Source organism: Zootermopsis nevadensis, unplaced genomic scaffold (assembly GCF_977971745.1).
Source record: "Zootermopsis nevadensis isolate Lab colony 2312 unplaced genomic scaffold, Znev_1.0 Znev_ptg000037l, whole genome shotgun sequence".
Taxonomy (NCBI): Eukaryota; Metazoa; Arthropoda; class Insecta; order Blattodea; family Termopsidae; genus Zootermopsis; species Zootermopsis nevadensis.
Window position 1 is genome coordinate 6,420,517 of NW_028259169.1, and position 27,176 is coordinate 6,447,692.

The window sequence follows — 27,176 nt, forward strand, 5'->3', positions numbered from 1 at the left end:
GTAGGAATCTGAGAGACAAAACTTATGTCACATTGAGGGAACGTATATGTAAACTTCCAGTCAGAGTCACGTCAATGTATGTCCAAGGGTTTGGAGGATAAAGACATTTTAATTTTTCGAGATTATTCGAAAGTCAAGTTTTGAAAAGGCAAATATTTCCCGATCTGTAGGAATCTGAGAGACAAAACTTATGTCACTTTGAGGGAACGCATACGTGATCGTCATGTCAGAGTCACGTCAATATATGTCCAAGGGTGTGCAGGATACAGACATTTTAATTTTTCAGGGTTATTCGAAAGTCAATTATTCAGAGGCATATATCTCTCGATATGTAGGAATCTGAGAGACACAACTCATGTCACTATGAGGACATTTACATATCAACTTCATGTCAGAGTCACGACAATGTACGAAAAAGGGTTTGATGGATAGAGACATTTGAATTTTTCGAGATTATTCGAAAGTCAATTTTTGAAAAGGCAAATATCTCCCGATCTGTAGGAATTTGAGAGACAAACCTTATTTCACATTGAGGGAACGTATATGTCAACTTCATGTCAGAGTCACGTCAATGTATGTCCAAAGGTTTGGACGATAGAGACATTTTAATTTTTCGAGATTATTCGAAAGTCAATTTTTGAAAAGGCAAATATCTCCCGATCTGTATTAATATGAGAGACAAAACTTATGTCACTTTGAGGGAACGTATATGTCAACTTCATGTCATAGTCACGTCAATGTATGTCCAAGGGTTTGGAGGATAGAGACATTTAAATTTTTAGAGATTATTCGAAAGTCAATATTTAAAAGGCAAATATCTCCCGTTCTGCAGGAATCTGAGAGACAAAACTTATGTCACTTAGAGGAACGTATATATCAACTTCATGTCAGATTCTCGTCAATGTATGTCCAAGGGTTTGGACGATAGAGACATTATAATTTTTCGAGATTATTCGAAAGTCAATTTTTAAAAGGCAAATATCTCCCGATCTGTAGGCATCTGAGAGACAAACCTTATGTCACTTTGAGGGAACGCATATGTCAACTTCATGTCAGAGTCTCGTCAATGTATGTCAAAGGATTTGGACGACAGAGACATTTAAATTTTTCGAGATTATTTGAAAGTCAATTTTTAAAAGGCAAATATCTCCCGATCTGTAGGCATCTGAGAGACAAAACTTATGTCACTTTGAGGGAACGCATATGTCAACTTCATTTCAGAGTCTCGTCAATGTATGTCCAAGGGTTTGGAGGATAGAGACATTTTAATTTTTCGAGAATATTCGAAAGTGAATTATTAAAAGGCAAATATCTCCCGATCTGTATTAATCTGAGAGACAAAACGTATGTCACTTTGAGGGAACGAAAATATCAACTTCATGTCACAGTCTCGTCAATATATGTGCAAGGGTTTGGAGGATAGAGACATTTTAATTTTTCGTGATTATTCGAAAGTCAATATTTGAAAAGGCAAATATCTCCCGATCTGTAGGAATCTGAGAGACAAAACTTATGTCACTTTGAGGGAACGTATATGTCAACTTCATGTGACAGTCACGTCAATGTATGTCCAAGGGTTTGGAGGATAGAGAAATTTAAATTTTTAGAGATTATTCGAAAGTCAATTCTTAAAAGGCAAATATCTCCCGATCTGTAGGAATCTGAGAGACAAAACTTATGTCACATTGAGGGGACGTATATGTGAACTTCCAGTCAGAGTCACGTCAATGTATGTCCAAGGGTTTGGAGGATAAAGACATTTTAATTTTTAGAGATTATTCGAAAGTCAAGTTTTGAAAAGGCAAATATCTCCCGATCTGTAGGAATCTGAGAGACAAAACTTATATCACTTTGAGGGAACGCATACGTCATCGTCATGTCAGAGGCACGTCAATGTATGTCCAAGGGTTTGCAGGATAGAGACATTTTAATTTTTCGAGATTATTCGAAAGTCAATTTTTAAAAGGCAAATATCTCCCGATCTGTAGGAATCTGAGAGACACAACTCATGTCACTATGAGGACATTTACATATAAACTTCATGTCAGAGTCACGACAATGTACGAAAAAGGGTTTGAAGGATAGAGACATTTGAATTTTTCGAGATTATTCGATAGTCAATATTTGAAAAGGCAAATATCTCCCGATCTGTAGGAATCTGAGAGACAAACCTTATGTAACATTGAGGGAAAGTATATGTCAACTTCATGTCAGAGTCACGTCAATGTATGTGCAAGGGTTTGGAGGATAGAGACATCTTAATTTTCGAGATTATTCGAAAGTCAATTTTTCAAAAGGCAAATATCTCCCGATCTGTAGGAATCTGAGAGACAAACCTCATGTCACTTTGTGGGAACGTATATGTCAACTTCATGTCAGAATCTCGTCAATGTATGTAAAAGGGTTTGGACGATAGAGACATTTAAATTTTTAGAGATTATTCGAAAGCCAATTTTTAAAGGCAAATATCTCCCGATCTGTAGCAATCTGAGAGACAAAACTTACGTCACTTTGAGGGAACGTATATGCTAACTTCCTGTCAGAATCTCGTCAATGTATGTCCAAGGGTTTGGACTATAGAGACATTTTAATTTTTCGAGATTATTCGAAAGTCAATTTTTAAAAGGCAAATATCTCCCGATCTGTAGTTATCTGAGAGACAAACCTTATGTCACGTTGAGGGAACGCATATGTCAACTTCATGCCAGAGTCTCGTCAATGTATGTCCAAGGGTTTGGGCGATAGAGACATTTTAATTTTTCGAGATTATTTGAAAGTCAATTTTTAAAAGGCAAATATCTCCCGATCTGTAGGCATCTGAGAGACAAACCTTATGTCACTTTGAGGGAACGCATATGTCAACTTCATGTCAGAGTCTCGTCAATGTATGTCCAAGGGTTTGGAGGATAGAGACATTTAAATTTTTAGAGATTATTCGAAAGTCAATTCTTAAAAGACAAATATCTCCCGATCTGTAGGAATTTGAGAGACAAAACTTATGTCACTTTCAGGGAACATATATGTCAACTTCGTGTCAGAGTCACGTCAATGTATGTCCAAGAGTTTGGAGGATAGAGACATTTAATTTTTAGAGATTATTCGAAAGTCAATTATTAAAAGGCAAATATCTCCCGATCTGTATTAATCTGAGAGACAAAACTAATGTCACTTTGAGGGAACATATATGTCAACTTCCTGTCAGAGTCACGTCAATGTATGTCCAAGGGTTTGGAGGATAGAGACATTTAAATTTTTAGAGATTATTCGAAAGTCAATTCTTAAAAGACAAATATCTCCCGATCTGTAGGAATTTGAGAGACAAAACTTATGTCACTTTCAGGGAACATATATGTCAACTTCGTGTCAGAGTCACGTCAATGTATGTCCAAGAGTTTGGAGGATAGAGACATTTAATTTTTAGAGATTATTCGAAAGTCAATTATTAAAAGGCAAATATCTCCCGATCTGTATTAATCTGAGAGACAAAACGTATGTCACTTTGAGGGAACGAAATTATCAACTTCATGTCACAGTCTCGTCAATATATGTGCAGGGTTTGGAGGATAGAGACATTTAATTTTTAGAGATTATTCGAAAGTCAATTATTAAAAGGCAAATATCTCCCGATCTGTATTAATCTGAGAGACAAAACTAATGTCACTTTGAGGGAACATATATGTCAACTTCCTGTCAGAGTCACGTCAATGTATGTCCAAGGGTTTGGAGGATAGAGACATTTAAATTTTTAGAGATTATTCGAAAGTCAATTCTTAAAAGACAAATATCTCCCGATCTGTAGGAATTTGAGAGACAAAACTAATGTCACTTTGAGGGAACATATATGTCAACTTCCTGTCAGAGTCACGTCAATGTATGTCCAAGGGTTTGGAGGATAGAGACATTTAAATTTTTAGAGATTATTCGAAAGTCAATTCTTAAAAGACAAATATCTCCCGATCTGTAGGAATTTGAGAGACAAAACTTATGTCACTTTGAGGGAACATATATGTCAACTTCCTGTCAGAGTCACGTCAATGTATGTCCAAGGGTTTGGAGGATAGAGACATTTAAATTTTTAGAGATTATTCGAAAGTCAATTCTTAAAAGACAAATATCTCCCGATCTGTAGGAATCTGAGAGACAAAACTTATGTCACTTTGAGGGAACGTATATGTCAACTTCATGTGACAGTCACGTCAATGTATGTCCAAGGGTTTGGAGGATAGAGAAATTTAAATTTTTAGAGATTATTCGAAAGTCAATTCTTAAAAGGCAAATATCTCCCGATCTGTAGGAATCTGAGAGACAAAACTTATGTCACATTGAGGGGACGTATATGTAAACTTCCAGACAGAGTCACGTCAATGTATGTCCAAGGGTTTGGAGGATAAAGACATTTTAATTTTTAGATATTATTCGAAAGTCAAGTTTTGAAAGGGCAAATATCTCCCGATCTGTAGGAATCTGAGAGACAAAACTTATATCACTTTGAGGGAACGCATATGTAAATGTTCTGTCAGAGTCACGTCAATGTATGTCAAAGGGTTTGGAGGATAGAGACATTTTAATTTTACGAGATTATTCGAAAGTCAATTTTTTAAAGACAAATATCTCCCGATCTGTAGGAATCTGAGAGACACAACTCATGTCACTATGAGGACATTTACATATAAACTTCATGTCAGAGTCACGACAATGTACGAAAAAGGGTTTGAAGGATAGAGACATTTGAATTTTTCGAGATTATTCGAAAGTCAATATTTGAAAAGGCAAATATCTCCCGATCTGTAGGAATCTGAGAGACAAACCTTATGTCACATTGAGGGAAAGTATATGTTAACTTCATGTCAGAGTCACGTCAATGTATGTGCAAGGGTTTGGAGGATAGAGACATCATAATTTTCGAGATTATTCGAAAGTCAGTTATTCAAAAGGCAAATATCTCCCGATCTGTAGGAATCTGAGAGACAAAACTCATGTCACTTTGTGGGAACGTATATGTCAACTTCATGTCAGAATCTCGTCAATGTATGTCCAAGGGTTTGGACGATAGAGACATTTAAATTTTTAGAGATTATTCGAAAGTCAATTTTTAAAGGCAAATATCTCCCGATCTGTAGCAATCTGAGAGACAAACCTTATGTCACTTTGAGGGAACGCATATGTCAACTTCATGTCAGAGTCTCGTCAATGTATGTCCAAGGGTTTGGAGTATAGAGACATTTTAATTTTTCGAGATTATTCGAAAGTGAATTATTAAAAGGCAAATATCTCCCGATCTGTTGGAATCTGAGAGACAAAACTAATGTCACTTTGAGGGAACATATATGTCAACTTCCTGTCAGAGTCACGTCAATGTATGTCCAAGGGTTTGGAGGATAGAGACATTTGAATTTTTCGAGATTATTCGAAAGTCAATTTGTGAAAGGCAAATATCTTCCGATGTGTAGGAATGTGAGAGACAAAAGTTATGTCACTTTGATAGAACGTATATGTCAACTTCATGTCAGAGTCACGATAATGTACGTCAAAGGGTTTGGAGGATACAGACATTTGAATTTTTCGAGATTATTCGAAAGTCAATATTTAAAGGCAAATATCTCCCGATCTGTATTCATCTGAGAGACAAAACGTATGTCACTTTGAGGGAACGAAAATATCAACTTCATGTCAGTGTCTCATCAATATATGTGCAAGGGTTTGGAGGATAGAGACATTTTAATTTTTCGTGATTATTCGAAAGTCAATTTTTGAAAAGGCAAATATCTCCCGATATGTAGGAATCTGAGAGACAAAACTTATGTCACTTTGAGGGAACGTATATGTCAACTTCATGTCACAGTCACGTCAATGTATGTCCAAGTGTTTGGAGGATAGAGACATTTAAATTTTTAGAGAATATTCGAAAGTCAATTCTTAAAAGGCAAATATCTCCCGATCTGTAGGAATCTGAGAGACAAAACTTATGTCACATTGAGGGAACGTATATGTAAACTTCCAGTCAGAGTCACGTCAATGTATGTCCAAGGGTTTGGAGGATAAAGACATTTTAATTTTTCGAGATTATTCGAAAGTCAAGTTTTGAAAAGGCAAATATTTCCCGATCTGTAGGAATCTGAGAGACAAAACATATGTAACTTTGAGGGAACGCATACGTGATCGTCATGTCAGAGTCACGTCAATATATGTCCAAGGGTGTGCAGGATACAGACATTTTAATTTTTCAGGGTTATTCGAAAGTCAATTATTCAGAGGCATATATCTCTCGATATGTAGGAATCTGAGAGACACAACTCATGTCACTATGAGGACATTTACATATCAACTTCATGTCAGAGTCACGACAATGTACGAAAAAGGGTTTGATGGATAGAGACATTTGAATTTTTCGAGATTATTCGAAAGTCAATTTTTGAAAAGGCAAATATCTCCCGATCTGTAGGAATTTGAGAGACAAACCTTATTTCACCTTGAGGGAACGTATATGTCAACTTCATGTCAGAGTCACGTCAATGTATGTCCAAAGGTTTGGACGATAGAGACATTTTAATTTTTCGAGATTATTCGAAAGTCAATTTTTGAAAAGGCAAATATCTCCCGATCTGTATTAATATGAGAGACAAAACTTATGTCACTTTGAGGGAACGTATATGTCAACTTCATGTCATGGTCACGTCAATGTATGTCCAAGGGTTTGGAGGATAGAGACATTTAAATTTTTAGAGATTATTCGAAAGTCAATTTTTAAAAGGCAAATATCTCCCGATCTGTAGGAATCTGAGAGACAAAACTTATGTCACTTAGAGGGAACGTATATATCAACTTCATGTCAGATTCTCGTCAATGTATGTCCAGGGGTTTGGACGATAGAGACATTATAATTTTTCGAGATTATTCGAAAGTCAATTATTAAAAGGCAAATATCTCCCGATCTGTAGGAATCTGAGAGTCAAAACTTATGTCACTTTGAGGGAACGTATATGTAAACGTCCTTACAGAGTCACGTCAATGTATGTCCAAGGGTTTGGAGGATAGAGACATTTTAATTTTTCGAGATTATTCGAAAGTCATGATATGAACAGGCAAATATCTCCCGATCTGTAGGAATCTGAGAGACAAAACTTATGTTACTTTGAGGGAACGCATATGTCATCGTCATGTCAGAGTCACGTCAATGTATATCCAAGGGTTTGCAGGATAAAGACATTTTAATTTTTCAGGGTTATTCGAAAGTCAATTATTCAGAGGCATATATCTCTCGATATGTAGGAATCTGAGAGACAATTCATGTCACTATGAGGACATTTACATGTCAACTTCATGTCAGAGTCACAACAATGTACGAAAAAGGGTTTGAAGGATAGAGACATTTTAATTTTTCACAGTTATTCGAAAGTCAATTTTTCAAAGGCATATATCTCGCGATGTGTAGGAATCTGAGAGAAACAACTCATGTCACTAGGAGGTCACGTATATGTCAACTTCATGTCAGAGTCACGACAATGTACGTCCAAGGGTTTGGAGGATAGGGACATTTGAATTTTTCGAGATTATTCGAAAGTCAATTTTTGAAAAGGCAAATATCTCGCGATCTGTAGGAATCTGAAAGACAACACTTATGTCACTTTGAGGGAAGGTATATGTCATGGACATGTCAGAGTCGCGAAAATGTAAGTCCAAAGGTTTGGAGGATAGAGACATTTTAATTTTTCGAGGTTATTCGAAAGTCACTTTTTCAGAGGCATATATCTCGCGATGTGTATTAATCTGAGAGACAAACCTCATATCAGTATGAGGACATTTATATGCTAACTTCATGTCAGAGTCACGTCAATGTATGTCCAAGGGTTTGGAGGATAGAGACATTTAAATTTTTAGAGATTATTCGAAAGTCAATTTTTAAAATTCAAATATCTCCCGATCTGTAGCAATCTGAGAGACAAACCTTATGTCACTTTGAGGGAACGCATATGTCAACTTCATGTCAGAGTCTCGTCAATGTATGTCCAAGGGTTTGGAGTATAGAGACATTTTAATTTTTCGAGATTATTCGAAAGTGAATTATTAAAAGGCAAATATCTCCCGATCTGTTGGAATCTGAGAGACAAAACTAATGTCACTTTGAGGGAACATATATGTCAACTTCCTGTCAGAGTCACGTCAATGTATGTCCAAGGGTTTGGAGGATAGAGACATTTGAATTTTTCGAGATTATTCGAAAGTCAATTTGTGAAAGGCAAATATCTTCCGATGTGTAGGAATGTGAGAGACAAAAGTTATGTCACTTTGATAGAACGTATATGTCAACTTCATGTCAGAGTCACGATAATGTACGTCAAAGGGTTTGGAGGATACAGACATTTGAATTTTTCGAGATTATTCGAAAGTCAATATTTAAAGGCAAATATCTCCCGATCTGTATTCATCTGAGAGACAAAACGTATGTCACTTTGAGGGAACGAAAATATCAACTTCATGTCAGTGTCTCATCAATATATGTGCAAGGGTTTGGAGGATAGAGACATTTTAATTTTTCGTGATTATTCGAAAGTCAATTTTTGAAAAGGCAAATATCTCCCGATATGTAGGAATCTGAGAGACAAAACTTATGTCACTTTGAGGGAACGTATATGTCAACTTCATGTCACAGTCACGTCAATGTATGTCCAAGTGTTTGGAGGATAGAGACATTTAAATTTTTAGAGAATATTCGAAAGTCAATTCTTAAAAGGCAAATATCTCCCGATCTGTAGGAATCTGAGAGACAAAACTTATGTCACATTGAGGGAACGTATATGTAAACTTCCAGTCAGAGTCACGTCAATGTATGTCCAAGGGTTTGGAGGATAAAGACATTTTAATTTTTCGAGATTATTCGAAAGTCAAGTTTTGAAAAGGCAAATATTTCCCGATCTGTAGGAATCTGAGAGACAAAACATATGTAACTTTGAGGGAACGCATACGTGATCGTCATGTCAGAGTCACGTCAATATATGTCCAAGGGTGTGCAGGATACAGACATTTTAATTTTTCAGGGTTATTCGAAAGTCAATTATTCAGAGGCATATATCTCTCGATATGTAGGAATCTGAGAGACACAACTCATGTCACTATGAGGACATTTACATATCAACTTCATGTCAGAGTCACGACAATGTACGAAAAAGGGTTTGATGGATAGAGACATTTGAATTTTTCGAGATTATTCGAAAGTCAATTTTTGAAAAGGCAAATATCTCCCGATCTGTAGGAATTTGAGAGACAAACCTTATTTCACCTTGAGGGAACGTATATGTCAACTTCATGTCAGAGTCACGTCAATGTATGTCCAAAGGTTTGGACGATAGAGACATTTTAATTTTTCGAGATTATTCGAAAGTCAATTTTTGAAAAGGCAAATATCTCCCGATCTGTATTAATATGAGAGACAAAACTTATGTCACTTTGAGGGAACGTATATGTCAACTTCATGTCATGGTCACGTCAATGTATGTCCAAGGGTTTGGAGGATAGAGACATTTAAATTTTTAGAGATTATTCGAAAGTCAATTTTTAAAAGGCAAATATCTCCCGATCTGTAGGAATCTGAGAGACAAAACTTATGTCACTTAGAGGGAACGTATATATCAACTTCATGTCAGATTCTCGTCAATGTATGTCCAAGGGTTTGGACGATAGAGACATTATAATTTTTCGAGATTATTCGAAAGTCAATTATTAAAAGGCAAATATCTCCCGATCTGTAGGAATCTGAGAGTCAAAACTTATGTCACTTTGAGGGAACGTATATGTAAACGTCCTTACAGAGTCACGTCAATGTATGTCCAAGGGTTTGGAGGATAGAGACATTTTAATTTTTCGAGATTATTCGAAAGTCATGATATGAACAGGCAAATATCTCCCGATCTGTAGGAATCTGAGAGACAAAACTTATGTTACTTTGAGGGAACGCATATGTCATCGTCATGTCAGAGTCACGTCAATGTATATCCAAGGGTTTGCAGGATAAAGACATTTTAATTTTTCAGGGTTATTCGAAAGTCAATTATTCAGAGGCATATATCTCTCGATATGTAGGAATCTGAGAGACAATTCATGTCACTATGAGGACATTTACATGTCAACTTCATGTCAGAGTCACAACAATGTACGAAAAAGGGTTTGAAGGATAGAGACATTTTAATTTTTCACAGTTATTCGAAAGTCAATTTTTCAAAGGCATATATCTCGCGATGTGTAGGAATCTGAGAGAAACAACTCATGTCACTAGGAGGTCACGTATATGTCAACTTCGTGTCAGAGTCACGACAATGTACGTCCAAGGGTTTGGAGGATAGGGACATTTGAATTTTTCGAGATTATTCGAAAGTCAATTTTTGAAAAGGCAAATATCTCGCGATCTGTAGGAATCTGAAAGACAACACTTATGTCACTTTGAGGGAAGGTATATGTCATGGACATGTCAGAGTCGCGAAAATGTAAGTCCAAAGGTTTGGAGGATAGAGACATTTTAATTTTTCGAGGTTATTCGAAAGTCACTTTTTCAGAGGCATATATCTCGCGATGTGTATTAATCTGAGAGACAAACCTCATATCAGTATGAGGACATTTATATGCTAACTTCATGTCAGAGTCACGTCAATGTATGTCCAAGGGTTTGGAGGATAGAGACATTTAAATTTTTAGAGATTATTCGAAAGTCAATTTTTAAAATTCAAATATCTCCCGATCTGTAGGAATCTGAGAGACAAAACTTATGTCACTTTGAGGGAACGTATATGTCAACTTCCTGTCAGAGGTACGTCAATGCATGTCCAAGGGTTTGGAGGATAGAGACATTTAAATTTTTAGAGATTATTCGAAAGTCAATTTTTAAAAGGCAAATATCTCCCGATCCGTATGAATCTGAGAGACAAAAGTTATGTCACGTTGAGGGAATGTATATGTCAACTTCCTGTCCGAGTCACGTCAATGTATGTCCAAGGGTTTGGAGGATAGAGACATTTAAATTTTTAGAGATTATTCGAAAGTCAATTTTTAAAAGGCAAATATCTCCCGATCCGTAGGAATCTGAGAGACAAAACTTATGTCACTTTGAGGGAACGTATATGTAAACGTCCTGTCAGAGTCACGTCAATGTATGTGCAAGGGTTTGGAGGATAGAGACATTTGAATTTTTCGAGATTATTCGAAAGTCAATTTTTAAAAGGCATATATCTCCCGATCTGTAGGCATCTGAGAGACAAACCTTATGTCACTTTGAGGGAACGCATATGTCAACTTCATGCCAGACTCTCGTCAATGTATGTCCAAGGTTTTGGAGGATAGAGACATTTTAATTTTTCGAGATTATTCGAAAGTCAATTTTTAAAAGGCAAATATCTCCCGATCTGTATTAATCTGAGAGACAAAAATTATGTCACTTTGAGGGAACGTATATGTCAACTTCATGTCATAGTCACGTCAATGTCTGTCGAAGGGTTTGGAGGATAGAGACATTTAAATCTTTAGAGATTATTCGAAAATCAATTTTTAAAAGGCAAATATCTCCCGATCTGTAGCAATCTGAGAGACAAAACTAATGTCACTTTGAGGGAACGTATATGTCAACTTCCTGTCAGAGGTACGTCAATGTATGTGCAAGGGGTTGCAGGATAGAGACATTTAATTTTTAGAGATTATTCGAAAGTCAATTTTTAAAAGTTAAATATCTCCCGATCTGTAGGAATCTGAGAGACAAAACTTATGTCACTTAGAGGGAATGTATATGTCAACTTCATGTCAAAATGTCGTCAATGTATGTCCAAGGGTTTGGACGATAGAGACATTTTAATTTTTCGAGATTATTCGAAAGTCAATTTTTAAAAGGCAAATATCTCCCGATCTGTAGGAATCTGAGAGACAAAACTTATTTCACTTTGAGGGAACGTATATGTCAACTTCCTGTCAGAGTCACGTCAATGTATGTCCAAGGGTTTGGAGGATAGAGACATTTAAATTTTTAGAGATTATTCGAAAGTCAACATTTAAAGGCAAATATCTCCCGATCTGTAGGAATCTGAGAGACAAAACTTATGTCACTTTGAGGGAACGTATATGTCAACTTCCTATCAGAGTCTCGTCAATGTATGTCCAAGGGTTTGGAGGATAGAGACATTTTAATTTTTCGAGATTATTCGAAAGTCAATTTGTGAAAAGGCAAATATCTCCCGATCTGTAGGAATCTGAGAGACAAAACTTATGCCACTTTGAGGGAACGTATATGTCAACTTCATGTCAGAGTCACGTCAATGTATGTCCAAGGGTTTGTTGGATAGATACATTTTAATTTTTCGAGATTATTCGAAAGTCAATTTTTGAAAAGGCAAATATCTCTCGATTTGTAGGCATCTGAGAGACAAACCTTATGTCACATTGAGGGATTGTATATGTCAACGTCCTGTCAGAGTCACGTCAATGTATGTCCAAGGGTTTGGAGGATAGAGACATTTTAATTTTTCGAGATTATTCGAAAGTCAATTATTAAAAGGCAAATATCTCCCGATCTGTAGGAATCTGAGAGACAAAACTTATGCCACTTTGAGGGAACGTAGATGTCAACTTCTTGTCAGAGTCTCGTCAATGTATTCCAAACGTTTGGAGGATAGAGACATTTGAATTTTTCGAGATTATTCGAAAGTCAATTTTTAAAAGGCAAATATCTCCAGATCTGTAGGCATCTGAGAGACAAAACGTATATCACTTTGAGGGAACGCAAATGTCAACTTCATGTCAGAGTCTCGTCAATGTATGTGCAAGGGTTTGGAGGATAGAGGCATTTTAATTTTTCGAGATTATTCGAAAGTTAATTGTTGTAAAGGCAAATATCTCCCGACCTGTAGGAATCTGAGAGACAAAACTTATGGCACTTTGAGGGGACGTATATGTCAACTTCATGTCAGAGTCACGTCAATGTATGTCCAAGGGTTTGGATGATAGAGACATTTTAATTTTTCGAGATTATTCGAAAGTCAATTCTTGAAAAGGCAAATAAGTCCCGATGTGTAGGAATCTGAGAGATTAACCTTATGTCACGTTGAGGGAATGTATATGTCAACTTCCTGTCAGAGTCACGTCAATGTATGTCTAAGGGTTTGGAGGATAGAGACATTTAAATTTTTAGAGATTATTCGAAAGTCAATTTTTAAAAGGCAAATATCTAACGATCTGTAGGAATCTGAGAAACAAAACTTATGTCACTTTGAGGGAACATATATGTAAACGTCCTGTCAGAGTCACGTCAATGTATGTGCAAGGGTTTGGAGGATAGAGACATTTTAACTTTTCGAGATTATTCGAAAGTCAATTTTTGAAAAGGCAAATATCTCCCGATCTGTAGGAATCTGAGAGACAAACCTTATGCCACTTTGAGGGAACGTATATGTCAACTTCATGTCAGAGTCTCGCCAATGTATGTCCAAGGTTTTGGAGGATAGAGACATTTGAATTTTTCGAGATTATTCGAAAGTCAATTTTTAAAAGGTATATATCTCCCGATCTGTAGGCATCTGAGAGACAAACCTTATGTCACTTTGAGGGAACGCATATATCAACTTCATGCCAGAGTCTCGTCAATGTATGTCCAAGGTTTTGGAGGATAAAGACATTTTAATTTTTCGAGATTATTCGAAAGTCAATTTTTGAAAAGGCAAATATCTCCCGATCTGTAGGCATCTGAGAGACAAACCTTATGTCACTTTGAGGGATTGTATATGTCAACTTCCTGTCAGAGTCACGTCAATGTATGTCCAAGGGTTTGGGGGATAGAGACATTTTAATTTTTCGATATTATTCGAAAGTCAATTTTAAAAGGCAAATATCTCCCGATCTGTAGGAATCTGAGAGACAAAACTTATGCCACTTTGAGGGAACGTATGTGTCAACTTCGTGTCAGAGTCTCGTCAATGTATGTCCAAACGTTTGGAGGATAGAGACATTTGAATTTTTCGAGATTATTCGAAAGTCAATTTTTAAAAGGCAAATATCTCCCGATCTGTAGGAATCTGAGAGACAACACTTATGTCACTTTGAGGGAAGGTGTATGTCATAGACATGTCAGAGTGGCGACAATGTAAGTCCAAGGGTTTGGAGGATAGAGACATTTTAATTTTTCGAGGTTATTCGAAAGTCACTTTTTCAAAGGCATATATCTCGCGATGTGTAGGAATCTGAGAGACAAACCTCATATCAGTGTGAGGACACTTATATGCCAACTTCATGTCAGAGTCACGTCAATGTATGTCCAAGGGTTTGCAGGATAGAGGCATTTTAATTTTTCTCGGTTATTCGAAAGTCAATTTTTCAAAGGCATTTATCTCGCGATGTGTACGAATCTGAGAGAAAGAACTCATGTCACTATGGGGTCACGTACATGTCAACTTCATGTCAGAGTCACGACAATGTACGTCCAAGGGTTTGCAGGATAGAGAACTTTTACTTTTTCGCGGGTATTCGAAAGTCAATTTTTCAAAGGCATATATCTTCCGATCTGTAGAAAACTGAGACACAAAACTCCTGCCGTGTCTTCAAACTGTTGGTAACGTATCTGAAACATGCATGTCATTGCTAAATGTACCTCTGACTTTTCTTCACGGTGGTACTGTCTTGTCTCAATCTCGTACGTCTTAGGTAAATGTACTCTTGTCGTGTCTTATGGAATTCATCGGAATAAAGTATAAATATCACAAAACAACGCACTTGCATACAGCACACCAGCTCAAGGAACACAATACATCATCATACAGTAGCGTATGACACAATAAATTGCCATTTGAAATATTATAAATTCTGTGTGATGTGTGACTAATTTTTGTCTTAACAAACAAAATACGAGCTACAAAACATGCATGATGTGGGTGGGTGCGTGTTTGGGTTAATCTTCGTATGTATACATAGATTGGTAAATACATGAAGGGATGGATAGATATGTAGATGGGTAAATAGATAAATAGGCAGACACATAGACAGGAGACAGAGAAACAGATACACAGAGAGAGAGAGATAGAGATATTCAGATAGATAGAATAGATAGGTTATATAGGTAGAGAAACCGAGATATCTAAAGCCGGCCTGATAATCTTTTATACTCGTACTATTCTGTGGCCTGAGTGAACAACCGTCTGTCATCAAATGTTATATGAGTAAGGATCGCTTTTCACTACATCCTCGATGTTAATTCTGAAAATACCTAAACCCCATCTCTAATGAGTATTTGTATTCATAACATATTAATAATATAATTGGCTTCTTTCTCTAACTAACGAAAGTAAAATATTTAATCCAAGAATGTATTCCACACATACTCAAGTGTAACCACTCATGTAGCCAAAAATCTATTATGTCATATGAAAAAAGTAACGCAGTCCTAATACACGCCATGTGGGACGCTTGGCTGGAGAGGCAGTTATTAAGTACAAATTTATTTCTGCAGTAATTTTTAACTAAATTATGATATCAATCTTATACCGCATTGAATCAAAGAAGCTACTCAGGCACCTAGTCTACAAATTATGTCTACCGATGTTCATTCCCATGTTCACAGCAGCTGTTACTAGACACTATATTATCTTCACATCAAATTTTATGTCTTCCCTTCGAGGTTTTCTTTTACAGACCCAAAATCCGTATTCACTTGTAATTTCTAAGTCATCCCCGATTTTTACCACGATTAATACTTTATTTCTGGATCCTCTGCAAATCCGCGGTTCAACTACCGACAGCGACACAATCAAGTTCGGTCCAATTCAATAATATACACAGAAGATACCGTGAATTTTTCCTTCGGGTAAAACCGGCTGGAACGTGATGCTGTCCACGTATCTCCATCTAGCTAGCTGTTAAAGATGCACGTACCTAAACCTTCAATAACCCATACGCCTTCATGCCGTAGTGCGTAATTAAACACGGGCGCAACTTATCTTTAAAAAGAAATTAGTCTATCACGTGTAAGTAATAAGATGAGAAAGAACGAGAAGATGAAGATTTGCAATTAGTTTTCCTTCAAGGATGGAAATAAGGACTTCATTAGATAAAACCTCTCAACTACGGGATACTGGCAAAAACTAAGCTACAAACTACTACGACTACTGCAACATTGAAGAGATAAATTTCACCCACCAGCGATGAACTGGAGGTTTCTCAGATGACGTCGTCGCTGGACATGGCAATCGTCCGTTGTTTCTCGGGTCGTCTGCTACAAGTTCACTCACGTTTCAGAGCTACGCGCTGCCTCCATTCACAAAGCAATGAGCAATTTTAGTTGACTTCTTTTTTTTTGGGGGGGGGGAGGCTCTCTATGATTTCTGTATTATTTGATTTATATATAATATGAGCGACGTTCTTTGCAAATGACTTGACAATGCGAGCTTTCATAACTCTGAAAGAACAAGGGAATTAATAGAAAGTGTCGGATGCAAAGTTGTATTTTTGCCGTCATACTCGTTAGATTTAAATCCAATTGAGAACTTTTGGTTTTCCATCAATGCACACTTTAATTTGCTAGTACGCTACTATATAATTAATAATTATAATGTAACAAGTCATGGAAATTTTAGCTGCTGTTAAAATCTGATCTCATTGAAAGTCAACTCATATGCGAAAATTTAAAGACGAAATAGTGACATATGTCGTTCCTCTACCTGTTATAAAGGGAGATGGAAACAAAGGTATACAAGCAAGTGTTACAGTTTTCGATGTTTCTACAATCGGAAAAAATAAAAGTACAAGTTATTTATTTATTTATTTATTAAATAATATCTTGAACATAAAACAATCTGAAAACTTCATTTAAAATCTCAGTGGCGGGCGTTTCACTTATTTCGGCTTCAAAAAGCCTGTATTATTTTATTCACACTTTATTTGCATGTGATTTCGTTGTCCACTACGTCTCGTCTCTAATTTCAGTGTGAATCTCCCATCAATCCACACTTTAATGTCCTAGTACCGATGCCTACGATATTATAAAATTTCAATCATTTCTCAATTACTTTCACTGAATGAACTTTGTCTACGTCAGAGGTGGTCAAATTTGGACTGTACGTCTGTCCTGCAATATGATTGTAATCTAAGGGCAAAGCTATGTAAATAAACAACGATAATGTAGTTTTCAGCCCCATGAAATTTTCCAAATTGAAAATCTTCCCCGCTTTATAGTTTGTGTTAGCAGACGCTTAAGTCACCTCAAAATTACTTAACTTGAAAAGCTAGCCGTTACTCAGATCATCAAAACAGAAAATCCCCACTTTTTAAAATCCTCAATATCTTCTATATATGCTTTAGCAAAGCCCACCACTGCAACTTAACGCATGGTCTGTGACCTCACACCCTCAACATTTCTAATATTGTGGGCAAACTAACTGCGTCTTTGCTGGATTCCGCTGATATTCCGTTGCAGCGCAGCGGCTGGACTGCAGGGTCGATGATGTTGTTAGTGGTTAAGAATGCATGCAGCTACAACTCTACTCTAACCCGTCTATCCTCTGAGGGTAGGAAGAAGGCGAAAAAGAAGAAAAGAAAGAAGAAAAAGAGTAAATAGAAAGAATCTGAATTCATTTTGCTCAAGGGATGGAAACAGCAAAACATTAATTGGAGACTCAAAATTAAGGAACATTGGAAGGAGTTTAACCCCTGCACCCCAGGCGTTAGTCGTGTGTTAATTTAAAATTAAAGTAATTCGTTTCACTCGCCAGCAAAGATGGTAGAAACGAAATATGCCGGAGAGATGACCGCCGACACTGGAAACACGACAAGAGTGCAGCGTCCGGGTTCCCCGGAGCGTGTAGACGCAACCGCACGGGTGAAAATGCCATGAAGATCCTCCTCTGAGTTTCGGAACCACGAAGATTCACTTGCCTTTTCCCCTGAAACGAGACAGAATGTCCCATATAATGACAAGAATTTATATGTAGGGTCTGAAGCTCCATATTATTTAACAGTTTATTAACATTAATTACGATGATAGCAAACCAAATTTAAACATAACAGTGTGTTGTTCATTAATATTTACAACTTTTATTTATCAGACTAGAAGACAAAAGATTCTAAATTCATGGTCAACGTTATTTTGATTAGAACATACAAACAGCTTGGTTGAAAGTTATCTCCTAAACACAACACACTCTTTTCTGAAATGCTAGACTAATTATAGAAAAAGCACTCATTAAAAGCAGCTTGGGGGGGGCGGGGGGATGCGGGTATTATCTGTCCCGACACTACGCCTCGGCCTCGCAAGATAGAAATCTGTGCCTTACATCTTCAATCTGCGCGTAAATTGTTATCTCCTGTTCTCACTGTGGTGATTGTGATGATTAAGTTTGCCGACGTTTAGGAAGTGATATTGCTACCTCCATCATAACAGCGATGATGGTGGGCCCTTGTGATGACGCAATATCACAAAAGACATTCATAAAACATTCTTCGGTTATGATTATTTGCTCCCAAGTGATTTTGGACCTTACGGGATAAAATTTATAAATAACCGTTGCCATGGTAACGCTGCTAAGAGATGTTGGGTCTAATCGGATAATTATTATGATTATTATTGTTTACTACTTTACATTTTTGCCGTCATTCTTAGCGGGCAATTTATTAGTCTTAAAAGTTTGTCCGTTACACCCCATAAAATGGCAGGATTCTTCTAAAAGATGAACTTGAAATTACATTGAATAAAGCAATAGCTGTCTACATTTAATGTGTCTTAAAATATGCTTCAGAATACTAAAAATCACGAGAAAGATCTCTAACGATTGTCTGTCGACGGGGAGAGATTCGAACCCGAAACCTATCGAGTAGGACAACTCAATATTTTTCTTGTATGTTTACTTAGCCAACTCTCCTGATCTGTGGAACTAACCCTGACCGATCATTAAACTGACTACGTGCGCGATGAGGGACCATACATCAAAGGAAGACAGTGATTTCTATCTACACCAAGACATTCCAACAGCACCAGGTTCTAGCCAGTGTGCTCAACGCTTAAACGGGTACGGGGTTACTGCGACCTGCTGTAAACATTTGACCAGTAGCGAAGTATTACGGAACAGAGAATGACGTTCACACGTTCATAATCCCATGCTCTGGCAAAACAGATACGGGTGTAATTTTTCAATATTCAATTTAAAAGAAATTGGATAATAATCATTTTATGCGGAAAAGTTTACAAAGATATGAGAGACTCAAACAAGGAACAGAAATGTGATTAGTCCGTGAAACATTAAACAAGAATAATCTCTTTTAAAATTGACATATTGCAGAGGATATAGAGTCTGGATGTAATGACTCATACGACCCGGATTTAAAGAAATCAGATATTATTCGTTCAAGTATCATGTGGAGTAACAAATATTTCCGAGGAATATATTTCTTCCATCCTCAGGGCTAAAGATTGGTGAGCATTAATGTTACATTCTACAACATTAGGTGTAACTGGGAGGATAATATTAAAATTGTTCTTACGGAAGTACTTTTCAAGGTTGCGAAATGGATTAATATAGCTCAGGAAAGACACCAGTGACGGGATTTTGTGAACACTACGCTGAACTTTCCATTCAAGGCGGATAATTTGACTGGCTGAGCCTATTGTTAGCTTCTAACTCCCACCTCAGAAATTCGCAAGACTACCTTTGATGGTCATATCGATGGCAAAGCATGTAAAATTTAAAAAAAGAAAGTAGTATGGCATCTGGTGTCAGTTCAATAAAATAAATTCTTTCTAAAATAATTAATAATGCCATACACGCATACGATAAAAATAGAAATTAAAGTCTCACTGATTATTACAGAAATTTGGACATATAATAATAATATTTGCTTTAAAGGGTTATTTTGATCTGGGACCATGCACAGCTACTGTATAACTCACAGTCGAACGCACGTATATGTACGATGGTGTCCGACGCTACCAGAAGCTTGCTGGAATATCGGCTGGATACCGGCCCTGCGATACGACCTTAAGGTCAAAACGTGCCCCCCATTTCCAAACAACCATTCGCAGTCAATACTCTTCGTTTCTAACACGTACTACTAACATTACACAGGCCGATTTTCGTCAAATTCGATATTAACTGTATGTCACTATCTGTTACCTTCCATTGGTACTATCAGCCATGACCCTCGTTATTAATTTATGTATTAAAAGTACAAATCCACGATTAAGAATATCCATAAATTTAAATTTGCATGCATCTAGGACAAAAAATTTCTGAATGGATTAGGCATTGGACAAGGCAGGTAGCTCCAAAATTGACTTTCGATATTACGCCCGTGCGCACAGACATGTTTAATTTGTTACCATGCACTTGGGCAAACATTACACGGATCCCTAGGGTCAAATCAACAGGTCACGCCGCCATTGTGCCAATTCTTTCAAGTACTGCATAATTTTTTGAAAGCGTCTCCACGAACAGCGGAGAATTTTATGGAAGTGCATTAAGACGCACTCTTTCAACCAAGGTCAACAGTTCATGACACGAAATAACAGAAAAAGATAATTATTTGTCTGAATTCGATTCCACAAGGAATTTAATCCATGGTTACACGTGATATGAGCAATGCGACAAAGTTGGAGAATGTGTAATATTCCTAAGAATTCCATTCACGCAGTGCATTTATTGAGACTATCTGCTGGTTTCTTCCAGCTTAAAACATGTTTTCAAACACGGCAGCAATTTCTTTCTCGTACTGAACACGTACACGTGTTCAACCTATCAAATGGGACACGAAGTGCTGGAAACAGCGACTTCTTCAAGTTTTGCTATTATTCTCGAGACAATGTTCAATGGCGCAACAAATATTCGAGCTGAGGAACGTCTGGATTTTAGAGCAACCCACACCTGAACGCGGTCCTAAATTCGTCAGTATCTGTCGAGAATCGATGAACCAATTTACTGTAACCTGAGTGTCAACCCATCCTAATCTTCGGAACTTATTAAAAACACAGACAGAGAGAGAGAGAGATGCTTCAACTAAGTTAACAGTCCTATAATATTTCTTGATGATTTAGACAGGCGTAATACTTCGTTTCTCACTCTGTAAGACAATCCGAACTTGAAAACACTTAGGGAAAGAGATTCAAGAAGATTATTTACAAGCGAGTGGGGCGAAGTAATACTGATAAAGAAAAAGGCATGTAAACGGTACATTAAGCCTTCAACAGAGAATACTAAATACCAATTAGTTCAATTCTGAAAGTTTACTTCAACGTATGTACCAAGTGTTTTAATTATGATGCCTTTTATATTTATGGATTTTCTATGATTCTCACTATAAACAGCGATCATTTCCTTAAACAGCGTTAACCAGTTGATCTTCGTAATGGTGAAGTGTTGTGTTTTCTTCGCGGTACGGACTGAATTCTTTAATATTAATCAGACGAACTATGATTCTCGGAATAAACAGCGATCATTTCCTTAAACAGCGTTAACCAGTTGTTCTTCGTAATGGTGAAGTGTTGTGTTTTCTTCGCGGTACGGACTGAATTCTTAAATATTAATCAGACGAACTACGATTCTCGGAATAAACAGCGATCATTTCCTTAAACAGCGTTAACCAGTTGATCTTCGTAATGGTGAAGTGTTGTGTTTTCTTCGCGGTACGGACTGGATTCTTAAATATTAATCAGACGAACTACGATTCTCGGAATAAACAGCGATCATTTCCTTAAACAGCGTTAACCAGTTGTTCTTCGTAATGGTGAAGTGTTGTGTTTTCTTCGCGGTACGGACTGAATTCTTAAATATTAATCAGACGAACTACGATTCTCGGAATAAACAGCGATCATTTCCTTAAACAGCGTTAACCAGTTGTTCTTCGTAATGGTGAAGTGTTGTGTTTTCTTCGCGGTACGGACTGGATTCTTAAATATTATTCAGACGAACTATGATTCTCGGAATAAACAGCGATCATTTCCTTAAACAGCGTTAACCAGTTGTTCTTCGTAATGGTGAAGTGTTGTGTTTTCTTCGCGGTACGGACTGAATTCTTAAATATTAATCAGACGAACTACGATTCTCGGAATAAACAGCGATCATTTCCTTAAACAGCGTTAACCAGTTGATCTTCGTAATGGTGAAGTGTTGTGTTTTCTTCGCGGTACGGACTGAATTCTTTAATATTAATCAGACGAACTATGATTCTCGGAATAAACAGCGATCATTTCCTTAAACAGCGTTAACCAGTTGATCTTCGTAATGGTGAAGTGTTGTGTTTTCTTCGCGGTACGGACTGAATTCTTTAATATTAATCAGACGAACTATGATTCTCGGAATAAACAGCGATCATTTCCTTAAACAGCGTTAACCAGTTGATCTTCGTAATGGTGAAGTGTTGTGTTTTCTTCGCGGTACGGACTGAATTCTTAAATATTAATCAGACGAACTACGATTCTCGGAATAAACAGCGATCATTTCCTTAAACAGCGTTAATCAGTTGATCTTCGTAATGGTGAAGTGTTGTGTTTTCTTCGCGGTACGGACTGAATTCTTAAATATAATTCAGACGAACTATAATTCTCGGAATAAACAGCGATCATTTCCTTAAACAGCGTTAATCAGTTGATCTTCGTAATGGTGAAGAGTTGTGTTTTCTTCGCGGTACGGACTGAATTCTTAAATATTATTCAGACGACCTACGGCTTCATGGGGTTAATGATGCTTATTTTTTCATTTCAAAGAGCACACAAAAAGTTAATTTACGAACCCTCTTAGGAAGGGAATGAATTATTTCGGAAGATTTAGTAGCGGTGAGACATAATATTAAACTGTGTATTTGTATAAAGAGTATCTAGAGATGTGAATCAGACTGCAGTGACTCACGATAGACTCAAATTTCGGTTTCCTTGCACTTGTAAAGCTTCAGTTTCATTGATTAGGGAAATAGATCAGGTACTAAATTTGACGATATTTTATATTACTATACACAGAATAAACTGAAAGTCCACAAAACTGCAATTTTTATTAGCGAAGAGTAATTATAACTGTTATAAATTACGCCTTCATAGTTTTCTGACTCGAGATACTGTAAACTGGTGCAGCTTTAATTCAATATATATCTCTACTGTGTTGCTACAAGTGGACTTGAATATCAACGCACTTCCTCTTGATCTACTCTCCTGTATCCCATCACCATCCTTCGGGATACAACGCAGAACGATACTTCGTTCTGATGACTGCCTCAATCAAGCAAAGGATGTTGAAAATGTTTCTCCATATTTTGGGAACCTCTGCTCTATACAGCACTACATTCTAGCAGCTCTGTCTAATTCCATCACCGCGTAAAGAACGCCTACTCAGTCGCGTCCCTGGCAGACGGCTAATCCAAATCAATACAGACTCCGTACGCAATACTCGGTCCACCTAACACCAACAGCATTTCCTTATGAAATTTATCCAACAGAAATGAAGTAAGGACGACCAGTCAGTTTTTAAAATTTCTGTGTCTATACACGAAGAGAAAGGCTTTGACCAGTTAAACGACTGTCAGCTACACGATGACTGCCGTACATGTTTACATCAAGAGAGACGCAAGAAACTGGTCTCATACCGCAAGTGTGCGTGTCTATCACGTCTCTGCGATTGTCTGCATTTTCTCCTTTTCCAATTCTCAAATGATCTGTAACTTTTCCTTTCTGTTTCCAACTCATAAAAGAACTCGATTCCTTACCGTACGTAGGGGGTTTCAAACATTCTTTGATTTTGGCGATATCGGTACCTTCGCGAAATCCCACCCACGCAGACCAGGCTTTACTCAGACACTACATTACCGTCGAGACATACTAATTTCTAATTTCCCACAGAACACTATCTACGAAAGTCATTATAATTTTTAATCAACCTCGAAATAATACATCACCGTACTCACCCGAGTCCATCGCTCGCTGGTGCCTCATCGTTTCAGACGTCTCGAGCCAGACGACGTCACAGAGCAGCGTCCAGGAGCGAGACGTGGAAAAATCTTCTGGTTCAGAGGTTCACGACGGCGATGAAGAATGATGATATCATAATCACCGTGAATGTGAAGAGGGCTCCGCCAATCACCTCAAAGCAGACATAATGACAAGAATTTATAATTACGTCGCTTCTGTACTGAACCCCCCGAGGAGGAAATTGCCAGATTACGTTACTGAGGCCACGATCGTCCCAGGCCGTGAGGTGGTACGGCTTGGGGGGGGAGGTAAAGCGGTGAAAAGTCAAAAGAAAACCAAATGAAACTACTTCGAATAACTCCGGCTGGGTATCCAACTCCAGACGCCCAACTCAACCCCCACAAACCCTGACTTGCCTTCAGACTTTCTCCTCGAGTCGTTCTCTCTCCGGCGGACACACACAGACTGTCCTAACTGCCCTGCTGTCTGATCAGGGTCTCGAACTCGCCGACTCCAAAGAACTTAGAGAGGGGAGATAAGCCACTTCGAGCCATGAGGCATGGCTCAGTACGTACGCTCTGAAACTCGATCAGTGGGCATTATCTGACAATATCTCATTGTACTCACCGGAGTCCTTAGTTCGCTGCTGCTGTAATATAATTTTCGGGTTGTCGTGTTAGCGACCTCACGATGTAAGCGGCCGTCATCCTCACCGCTCCGTAAACCTCAAGTCTTGAACGAGTGTCACGGAGACGGAATGCGTGGGCAGTATCACAGAACAATCAAAACGTAAAATAAAATAATATCTCAGAATACTTAGTTCAGTGTTGCAACGTCATTTCAGCCATCTTGTCTTGTGTGACCTAGGCCAAGTCACGTTTTATCCTCAACGTACTTTAAGAACTCTCTACTTCAGAGGATGGAATATTTCATGCAACTCACCTTGAATGACTTAAGCGGGTTCGCGTTGTACAAGACGTAGCACCCGGGGACACACAACAGGACACATGTACTCTCGCATGTGCGTTGTCACAGTCCTAGAGAAAAATATATAGACGATCTTATATCACTCCACTTTCTCCATGGAAAAGCGACGTAATTCACCTGTAAAGCCGCCAGACAGAAATGCCTATAAGTCAGGGTCGTTATCTATCCGACCAGGTTAAATCTGTATTCATTATGATAAGGTCAAATCCAGGAGTCAATTATAATCAATATTACAATTTTCATCGATTTGTGCTTACATTACACGTACAGTGAATGGCAAAAGAGGTGGAAATCAACACAATAAGAATTTATTATTATTATTTTCGCTTCAGATTCCAGGATTACATTTTCAATGGTGCAAGGGTTAATAAAATCTAACTCAAAGACGTTTGTAATTTCTAGAGAAAATCGGTTAGTATTTTCACTATCACGAAATCGCCTGCATTCTTTAGAGCTTCGTACTACCACCACGAAACCTTCAACAACTCTTTGGCTGTCGAATAAATCGAGAATTAAACCAAACACAAGCTGAGACGTAATATCAAAATGGCCGACTGAAGCCCCAACTTACCTAAAGACTGCGTACATACGCGCTGTACCGAAGCAGGAGACAGACAAACGGAAAGAACTCAACTTGTTCGAGGAAACAAGTTTCGCGGAGCATGCTGGGAAAGGCAAAGATGAAAAACTCATCAAACGCGTGTCGGCAGAGATGACTAAGGGGCAGATAAAATTATACGTCCAGTAATAAAACACTAAAAGCGAAAATACTACGAGCAGCGAAAACTCAATGATTTAATCGAATGAAACCAAATCGCGGGACCGAGGATCCTGTAAATGGTCGTACAGAATAAAACAAGGCTCAAAAACATAAAATAAATGGCAGCGTCCTCTGTGCGGGAACATCGGGACCCACCACAAGCGCCGTCCCGCACAGAGGGCGCAAGAGGTTATTTTGCTTTAAGAGGTTTGTTTTAAGTTCCTATGACCACTTAGCGGCTGGGGTTGAGCCCCCCTGTCGGTATTATTCCATATCAATTACCGCGCTTTCGTTGCTGGTACTATTTTCGAATTTTGAGTGGTCCTCTCATTATACCTAATCTTACTATGTTCCTGCTATATCCCCTAGACAAGATCTGTTGCCAGGTCGGTTAGTCGAAAGAGTTGAACGACTCGCCTCGCCCACGAGGTCCTGTTTTGCGTAGCGTGCGAGCGCAAAGCCAACGAGTTGGACTCGTCCGACTCGGGTGGTTCGTTGGAACCCGGCGCCCGGGCCAATGTCCGGAGCCGGGTCCGCGCCTCTGCTCGCTCAAGAAACGGCCTGGGCCTCCACCTCCCTTCGTGGGGCGCGGGGGGGTTAGGGCGCGGGGGGGTTAGGGCGCGGGGGGTTAGGGCGCGGGGGGTTAGGGCGCGGGGGTTAGGGCGCGGGGGTTAGGGCGCGGGGGTTAGGGCGCGGGGGTTAGGGCGCGGGGGTTAGGGCGCGGGGGTTAGGGCGCGGGGGTTAGGGCGCGGGGGTTAGGGCGCGGGGGTTAGGGCGCGGGGGTTAGGGCGCGGGGGTTAGGGCGCGGGGGTTAGGGCGCGGGGGTTAGGGCGCGGGGGTTAGGCCGCGGGGGTTAGGGCGCGGGGGTTAGGGCGCGGGGGTTAGGGCGCGGGGGTTAGGGCGCGGGGGTTAGGGCGCGCGTTTTGAATTCTGGTTGTGGATCCTATGTGGGATAATATGGGGATTTTTGGTGGGGAATCCTGCAGGATCGTGGGTAATATTATGTGGTGAATCCAGGGGAATATCCTGGGAATCATGGGTTGCGATCGTGGGAAATTCTGTTGGAAATGTTTGGTGGCAGATTCTGCTAGATCTGGGTAGGGAATCCTTGGTGGGGATCCTAGGAAATCTGTGGGGAATACTAGGATGGTCATGGGGAGTCCTGGTAAATCCGAGGAATCCTGGAGAGGGTTATAGGGGATCCTAGAGGTGATTGTCTTCGGGGATCCTGCCGTGATCCTAGAGGGCAGTGTCCAGGGAATCCTGGGGTCCTAGGAGATCCTGTGGTTCCTGGGATATGGTGATGCTGCAGGGATCCTGAGGGGATGGTCCCGGGGGGGCGATCATGTGTAGGGGTGACCATGAGGGTTGGCCCAAAGAAGGGGATAGCCCTGGGAAGGGGTGCGACTGGGGTAGTGGCCCTGGGGTAAAGGGTGTGGCCCTAGGGTGGCTGGCTAGCAGAAATATTGGTGAGAAGATATAACCTTGAGATTTTTTAAGACCAGTATCTACGAAACTATTGGGCCGAATTTG

The 27,176-nt window shown here is 38.7% G+C and overlaps 1 protein-coding gene across 1 annotated transcript in view; it reads right to left on the reverse strand.

Moving 5' to 3' along the window:
• Positions 1-23,894: 23,894 nt before the first annotated feature.
• The window catches only part of LOC147871868 (transcription-associated protein 1-like), a 28,332-nt gene continuing 25,050 nt past the window's right edge, over positions 23,895-27,176 (reverse strand). The window contains exons 8-9 of the mRNA XM_087360080.1: positions 24,839-25,000; positions 23,895-24,068 (exon numbers count right to left, since the gene is read on the reverse strand). The gene's annotated coding sequence lies outside the window, so the exon portion shown is untranslated. The remainder of the gene's footprint in view (positions 24,069-24,838; positions 25,001-27,176) is intronic.